Genomic DNA, 8814 nt, shown 5'->3' on the forward strand with positions numbered 1-8814 from the left:
CTGGCCTAACCACCCACTCACCGAAAAGCACATGGAATGTTTTCCTTTATTGGGCAAGATATTGAATACAAAAGCAGGGATGTAATGATGGAACTGTATAAAATGCTGGTTCGGCCACAGCTGGAGTTTTGTGTACAATTCAGGTCACCATATTATAGAAAGGACATAATTGTTCTGGAGAGACAGCAGAGGAAATTTACAAGAATGTTGCCAGGACTTGAAAATTGAAGTCTATGAAAAGAGATTGGATAGGCAAGGGTTATTTTCCTTTGAACAGAGGAGGCTAAGGGCTGACCCTTTTGTGTGTTTACACACTTGATAACAAACATACACATACATGCCAATATGTGTACATGCACATATGCAGGCACCTGCCACACAACCATGTACACACACACTCATACATGTTAGCATGTGCACACAGATTTGATTTGATTTGATTTGATTTATTATTGTCACATGTATTGGGATACACTGAAAAGTATCGTTTCTTGCGTGCTATACAGACAAAGCATACCGTTCAAGAGAAGGAAAGGAGAGAATGCAGAATGTAGTGTTTCAGTCATAGCTAGGGTGTAGAGAAAGATGAACTTAATATGAGGTAGGTCCATTCAAAAGTCTGACAGCAGCAGGGAAGAAGCTGTTCTTGAGTCGGTTGGTACGTGACCTCAGACTTTTGTATCTTTTTCCTGACGGAAGAAGGTGGAAGAGAGAATGTCCGGGGTGCGTGGGGTCCTTAATTATGCTGGCTGCTTTGCTGAGGCAGCGGGAAATGTAGACAGAGTCAATGGTTGGGAGGCTGGTTTGCGTGATGGATTGGGCTAATATGTACATATGTACATGCGTGCATACGTCTGCTTGTACATGCACACACACACAGACACACACGCCTGTTTGGCTTGAACTAAAGAAGGCAATGCTCATTTAAAAAGTCTGCTCCTTTCCTCATCTGTTAGCAAGAGGATTGTCTTTTTGAGGATTGTGGAATTCTGAAGTTGACTAGTCCTTGGCTCTGACATTTTGTTTGAGGATCAGTCCCGTGTAAATTCCACTCTCTGTGATGCTGAGCAACACATTAGCAGCCTTCTGCATTGCAGTATTCTCCATCTGAAGGAAATGATCAGCCAGGAATTATTGTATGTTAATGAGTTATTGTTCAAAGACACTGCAGATGTTTAACAATATATAGATAATCCCGGTTCAGGATTAGGTTAGTAAATTATTGGTGCAAAGGTCAAAGGAGTGCCCTGGATTGTGTCCACTATATCTTGGCTCCCACTTAATCAAAGCATTGTTTCACAACAGCCTGTTATCACTCTATCATTTTTCCCCATGAATGTTTACAGAATCCAGTACATAAAGAGAGGATCGAAATTGGAACTTTCAAATTGAGGTGTGCAGAATTATGGGGAGCTAGACAGGAAAGACTGTTCCACCTGTTGAGGGGTCACTTACCAGGGGGCACAGATTTAAGGTGATTGTTAGAGGGGACATGAGGAAAAACCTTTTCACCCAGGGTGGTGGGTGTCTGGAATTCATTATCTAAGTTGGTGGTTGAAGCTGAAACACTCAACTCATTTAGAATGTGCCTGGGTCTGCATCTGATGTGCTGGAACCTGCGAGGCTACGGATCAGGTGCTGGAAAAGGGAATTGAAATGAGCAGCTAGTTTCTTTTTCCTCTTGGCTGGCGCAGTCACGATGGGCTGAATGGTCTCTTTCTGCACCGTAACTTCTATGGTTCTATGCTGAAAGAATGTTTCCTCTTGTTGGAAAGATTAGAACCGGGGGACATGGTTTAAAAATAAGGGCTTTCCCATTTAGGATGGAGATGAGGAGAAGGTTTTTCTTTCAGAGGGTCAGTTTATGGAACTCTCCATGGTGTGGAGATGCTGGCGTTGGACTGGGGTGGGCACAGTAAGAAGTCTCACAACACCAGGTTAAAGTCCAACAGGTTTATTTGGCAGCACAAGCCACTAGCTTTCGGAGCGCTGCTCCTTCATCAGGTGAGTGGGAGTTGTGTTCACAAACAGGGCATATAAAGACACAAACTCAATAAGCATGCAAAACAATGCAAAAATTGTTCAGCTCTTGTACCCTTCACTTTGAGGATACACATTCACCAGGATGTATGAGGAATTGCAAAAAGTGCAATTATAGTATGCAAGGTTTGGAGAGATAGATCCAAGGGAGTGCAGAAGGAGACGGTTCAGTCTATGGGCAGGATTTTCTGGCTGCGCTCACCCCAAGAAAATCTCGCCCAAGGTCAATGGACCTTTGCATGGTCCGTGTCCCGCCCGCTACGATTCCCGTGGTGGACGGGACGGAAAATCCCGCCCTATGTTTTTGTCAAGTGATCTACTCTCCCATTTTCCTCGTTCTATCCCCATAACCCTGCAAATTTTAATTCCCTCAAATGCCTGTCCAATTACCTTTTGAAATTATTAATCGTCTCTGCTTCCACGATTCTTGGCCAGAATTCTGCGGTCTTGCGTTGCCCGCCACCATTGCCACTGAGAACAGAGAATTTGGCGCTCAGCAAAATCTCCGCTTACAGCAGCGGGACTGGAGAATCCCAGCCATGGGTGAGGATTCTGGCCAGTGTGTTTCAAATCCATTCCAAAAATGTGCAGGTTAGGTGGATTTGCCATGCTAAATTGACCCTTAATGTCAGGGGGATTGGCAAGGTAAATATGCAGGGTTATGAGGATTGGGCCTGGGTGGAATTGTTGTCGGTGCAGGCTCGATGGGCCGAATGACCTACTTCTGCTCTGTAGGGATTCTATAATTCTATTCTATGAAGTCATTACCATTCGCCATGTGAAAAAAATCTTCATGTGGAGATGCCGGCGTTGGACTGGGGTAAACACAGTAAGAAGTTTAAACAACACCAGGTTAAAGTCCAACAGGTTTATTAGGTAGCAAAAGCCACACAAGCTTTCGGAGCTCCAAGCCCCTTCAAGTGTTGAAGGGGCTTGGAGCTCCGAAAGCTTGTGTGGCTTTTGCTACCAAATAAACCTGTTGAAAAAAATCTTCCCCATAGTCCCGCTGCATCTCTTGATCAAATTCTTAAATCTGTGTCCCTTAAAACCTGTACAATCAGCGAATGACAAGAGCTTTCCTTTCTTTACCTTACCTTCTCTCTGAATAAACCATACACTGGAGTTTACACATTTGTTTTCCCACTGCAAGTAGCTCTACACTGAAAACACAAGTTCATCCATTGTACCCTCACGTTCTGACTGACCAACCCTTGAGGAAAGTGCACTCACTCGTTTTGGTTTGAATTATTTTCATGCATGCCAAGCTGACAAACATAAGGGGACATTCTCCATTTTGTACTTTTTCACTCGGATTATGTGGAGAGTGTTGAAGTAGAAAATCGCTCCATTTGCTTCAATGTTGCCTGCAGTCAGAATGTCGTAACCTGTTACAACATGTATTTAAATGTCGACAGCTACAGCTGTGTTTATGCTGAACATTTGCATTGATTTTTGTTTCATTCATTCATGGCACATGGTCGTCTCTGGCTGGCCAGCATTTGTTGCCCATCCCTAGTTGCCCGAGGGCAGTTGAGAGTCAACCACATTGCGGTGGCTCTGGAGTCACATGTAGGCCAGACCGGGTAAGGACGTATTTCCTTCCCTAAAGGACATTGGTGAACCAAAATGGGTTATTCTGACATTCGACAATGGTTTCATGGTCATCAGTAGATTCTTAATTTCAGATACTTTTTATTGAATTCAAATTCCGCCATCTGCCGTGGCGGGATTCGAACCCCAGTCCCCAGAACATTAGCTGAGTTTCTGGATTAATAGTCTAGTCTAATCGCTAGACCATCGCCCCCCCCCCCCCTTGATAGTATAGTGAAAGCAGTTCTTGCACCCAGGGAACGTTGAAATGACCCAGTTCATAGTGTAACATATTGTATACTCCTCCCTCTCTTTAGCTCTGACCAAGGGTCATCCAGACTCGAAACGTTAGCTCTGTTCTCTCTCCACAGATACTGTCAGACTGAGGAGAATTTCCAGCGTTTTCTGTAGGTGGGGTGGTGTTTGTTATGTATGGAAATTGGTCTCATGCTGAGAGATGGGGCAAACATATGAGTGATGTGCGGGTTAGGTTGATTGGCCATGCTAAATTTCCCCTTACTGTCAGGGGGTCTAGCTGGGGTAAATGCATGGGGTTATGGTGTAGGGCCTGGGTGGGATTGTGGCCGATGCAGACTCCATGGATTAATTGGCCTCCTTTTCCACTGTAGGATTTTATGATTCTATGAAGAAAGGGACCTGGAACCTGGAGACACACCAGAGGTTGCTCAGTGAATGATGGACGATTCTCTCAAATTCTGTTGCACAGCACAGATTTTAGCTGTGTCACATTTCAAGTTTGGTGCAAAATGACTGAATGACTTTGTAGCTGACTCAAATGGCAAAAAAGTTTATTTATTAGTGTCACAAGTAGGTTTACATTAACACTGCAATGAAGTTACTGCGAAAATCCCCGAGTTGCCACATTCCGGTCACTGTTCGGGTACACTGAGGGGAAATTTAGCGTGGGCAATGCACCCTAACCAGCACATCTTTCAGACTGTGGGAGGAAACCGGAGCATCCGGAGGAAACTCACGCAGACACGGGGAGAACATGCAGACTCCGCACTGACAGTGACCCAAGCTGCCAATCCAACCGGGGTCCCTGGCGCTGTGAGGCAGCGGTGCGAACCACTGTGCCACCGTGCCGCCCGATAACTATAAACAAGGAAAAGCACCCAGTTTCCAGCACATCATTCCCAAGGGAAAGATGTTGACACCCCAATGTCTAACTGAATCTTGACTGAATTTCCTATTGTCCCCTCATTACCCGGGGGGGGGGGGGGGGGGGGGGGGGGCTGGCACAGTGGTTAGCACTGCTGCCTCACAGCACCCAGGGACCTGGGTTCGATTCCTGGCTTGGGTCACTGTCTGTGTGGAGTCTGCATGTTCTCCCCGTGTCTGCGTGGGTTTCCTCCGGGTGCTCCAGTTTCCTCCCACAGTCTGAAAGACGTGCTGGTTAGGTGGATTGGCCATGCTTAATTCTCCCTCAATGTACCCGAACAGGCACCGGAGTGCGGCAACTAGGGGATTTTCACAGTAACTTCATTGCAGTGTTAATGTAAGCCTACTTATGACACTAATAATTTTTTTTTAAAACTTAAGTTTAAGTGGTGATTATGATATATATGCCAGGAGGGGTTCTGACTGGGCTCAGTTTCACGTCATCCTTTCACCACTTTTAGCTTGCAATATCCTGATCCACTGCCTCAACCTCCTTCAATGTATTGTGCTAATTGGTGACAATTAATAATTCTGTTACAGTCACCCTTTTACTGCTTTCCCCAACCAATCCTCGGATGAGTGAGCCGATAGAACTTTGCATCTTGTCTCTGGCTTGAATGTTTCCTCTGTGTCTTGGTCGATAACATTGGACTCTGTCCAGTTGACTAATTTACGGATTTAGCAGGTCAACATTCTCCATCCGACTCCCACTCTGATCTCTCTGCACTTTGCCTCCTGCACTGTTGCAATGAAGCTCCAGGAACTGCGTTTCAATCTTCGATGCGGCACTTTGCAATCTTCCGGACTCAACATTGGGCTCAACAATTACAGATCATAACCTCTGCCCCCATTATTTCAGGTAGGACGCACCGGTTGTTCATCCAGCAGAAGGTATTCTTCGGTTATAGGCAATGAAATGAAACAAAATTTACCCCAACAGATAAATCAAAGAAAAAGGTTTAATAAAGAAACTTCATTACTCCAAAACGTGAGGCCTCACCCTGGGCCATTCCAAGCTCTCCAGCAATTCCCAACAGGTTCTTATTAATACTGAGTCCGCTGGTCAGCTGATCATCACATAATTTTGTCACTGGTTACATAGTTTACTGGGTCAGCTGACCCTTACAACTTGTTACCATTGGTCACACTACAACAGATCCACTATTATCATTGGTTACATTCTAACACCAGTAAGGATACTGCTGTTGCCATTTACACCTCCTTTGGACCCTTTTTTTTGTTTACTTGTCCCGTTAACTTTTCGTTTTACCTTGTACCATCATCTCTTTCATCATTCATTCATATCTATCCAGCAACCCATCACTGACCTTCCCTTTTGTTCTCCCCGTCCCTTTCCGTGTATTTGCTTCAAACATAACCTTTTCAGACTGTCTAGGAGTTACTGACGTGAAACATTAACTGGGTTTTTCTCTGCAGGTGCTGCCTGACCTGCTGAGTGTTTGGGCGCATTTTCTGTTTGTATTTCAGATTGCCAGCGTTGGCAATAATTTGCCACTCGATTGGCTCGGCATTCTGTTCATCTTGCCCTGCTCACTGTTTAGTTGCCACGTTTGGTTAAAGATGATTAAGGTTATGCATTTGCAAATGGGGCTGTGCTGAGAAATGCTCGACACGCATCTCCTTAAAGGGCAATATCTCTGGTCAACGGGTTTATCAGGCATTCAAAGCCACCATAGATTGCACTGATTTCCTGAGTTGTGACAGGTCACTGCACACCAATAGGAGATTATCTGACTCGATGGGGGCGATCTTACTAAAAAAAATCCTAAGAGCCAAGTGAGTGTGAAAAACGGGAGGGAATCATGTTGTTTTCTTTTGGGAGAGTTAAAAATCGAATCTTACCTCACATTGAGGGAAAATAATGAAGCGAGATCTGTTTCCTGCCAGCAGGAGGAAGGGGGCAGGGCCTAACCTCACCGAAAGCTGGCAGATTGCAGCAGAGGGCGCCATTGCGCAATGTAAATATCTTTTTGTTCTGTGCAATAGCACAAATAGAGAGATCTGTCAGTCACCTTCCCCCCAGTTGGAGCCTCCGATCGCTCTTCCCTCCACTATTAATGCCCTCCACGACCAATCCTCTCTGCCACCCCCCCACCCCCCCACAAACTGGCCAATCCCCCGGTGGAGCGAGATGGTAAGATTGCTCCCTCCCCCCCACCCCATGATTTTGGAAGTGTTACGTATTTATGTCCATTTTGGAGAAGCAGCTCTGAAGTCGCACTGAGCACTGTGTGATAACGTATGCATGATGTCGCCAGAATTGACATCATCAATGGCTGGCACGGGTAACTGCGGAGTAAAGAAGCAACCGGTACTGAACACATCTGGTTAATAAAGTTCCTTTAGTTTGTCAGCCTCCATGTCTTCTAGCATCAATCCCGTGGACACAGTAGAAAGTGGTCGCACTAAGAAGCAGAGCAGTTGTGTCAAACATCTTGAGCCATTCTTAGACATGCACAGTTCTGATCTCCATCATTGTGAAAGAGATATAGAGGCACTGGAGAAAATACAAGAAAAGATTTACAAAGACGATGGAAGGACTAAAAGATGATCATTTTCAGGAAAGGCTGGACAGGCTTCCTCTGGAAAAGCCAAGACTGATAAGCAGCCTGAGGGAGCTCTTTAAGATTATACAAAAGTCTGATAGGGTGGGAGCGGGGGAGATGCTTCCACTTATGGGGAAGACCAAGCTGAGGGCGGAGCCATCAATATTAGATAGACACTGATGGATCCAATCGGGAATTTAGCTGAGGGGAGGTGGCAGCCAAATGGTTTCATAGCGATTAAACTCCAGGATGCTCATGAGGCCAGAGTAGGAGGAAAGGCGCTACTTAATGATTCATCTTTCATCACTTTGCTGACCCCACAATTCAGCTCAATGTCCTCAAAATCCTAGACAAGGTCACAGGACATTCCAAAGTTTACCTATCAATGATCACTTCGTTATTTAGCACTGTTTATGTTATTTTATCATTCCTAGTGTCCAACACACACAAACACTTTAGTCCCTTTGTGTGACATCAAATCAAAAATTTATTTTTATCAATGGTTGATCGTAATGTACTACAGCTAGCATCCTGGGCCCTAAGCTCTGGAATTCCTTCCCTAAACTTCTCTGGCTGTCCTCCCCATTTCCCTCCTTCAGGACGCTCCTTATAACCTACCTCTCTCACCAAGCTATTGCTGGTCTGACGTAATATCTCCCTTATGTGACTCAATGTCATGCTGTGTTTTATGGTGCTCCTGTGAAACGCTTTGGGATGTTTTTAATATTAAAGGGACACCCACTGCTGCCTCACAGCGCCAGGGACCCGGGTTCGATTCCCGGCTTGGGTCACTGTCTGTTTGGAGTTTGCACGTTCTCCACGTGTCTGTGTGGGTTTCCCCTGGGTGCTCCGGTTTCCTCCCACAGTCCGAAAGATGTGCTGGTTAGGATGCATTGACCGTGCTAAATTCTCCCTCAGTGTTCTCGAACAGGCGCCGGAGTGTGGTGACTAGGGGATTTTCACAGTAACTTCATTGCAGTGTTAATGTAAGCCTACCTGTGACTAATAAATAAACTTAACTTTACTTTTACCTTCTTCCGTCGGGATAAAGATACAAAAGTCTGAGATCACGTACCAGCTGACTCAAGAACAGCTACTTCCCTGCTGCCGTCAGACTTTTGAATGGACCTACCTCATATTAAGTTGATCTTTCTCGACACCCTAGCTATGATTGCAACTCTGCACTCTCTCCTTTCCTTCTTCTCTATGTACTCTATGAACAGTATGCTTTGTCTATAGCGCGCAAGAAACAATACTTTTCACTGTATCCCAAAACATAGATCATAGAAACCCTACAGTGCAGAAAGAGGCCATTTGGCCCATCGAGTCTGCACCGACCACAATCCCACCCGGGCCCTACCCCCATATCTCTACACATTACCCGCTAATCCTTCTAACCTACGCATCTCAGGACACTAAGGGGCAATTTTAGCAT

Source organism: Mustelus asterias, chromosome 10, assembly GCF_964213995.1.
Source record: "Mustelus asterias chromosome 10, sMusAst1.hap1.1, whole genome shotgun sequence".
In the NCBI taxonomy this organism is placed as follows: domain Eukaryota; kingdom Metazoa; phylum Chordata; class Chondrichthyes; order Carcharhiniformes; family Triakidae; genus Mustelus; species Mustelus asterias.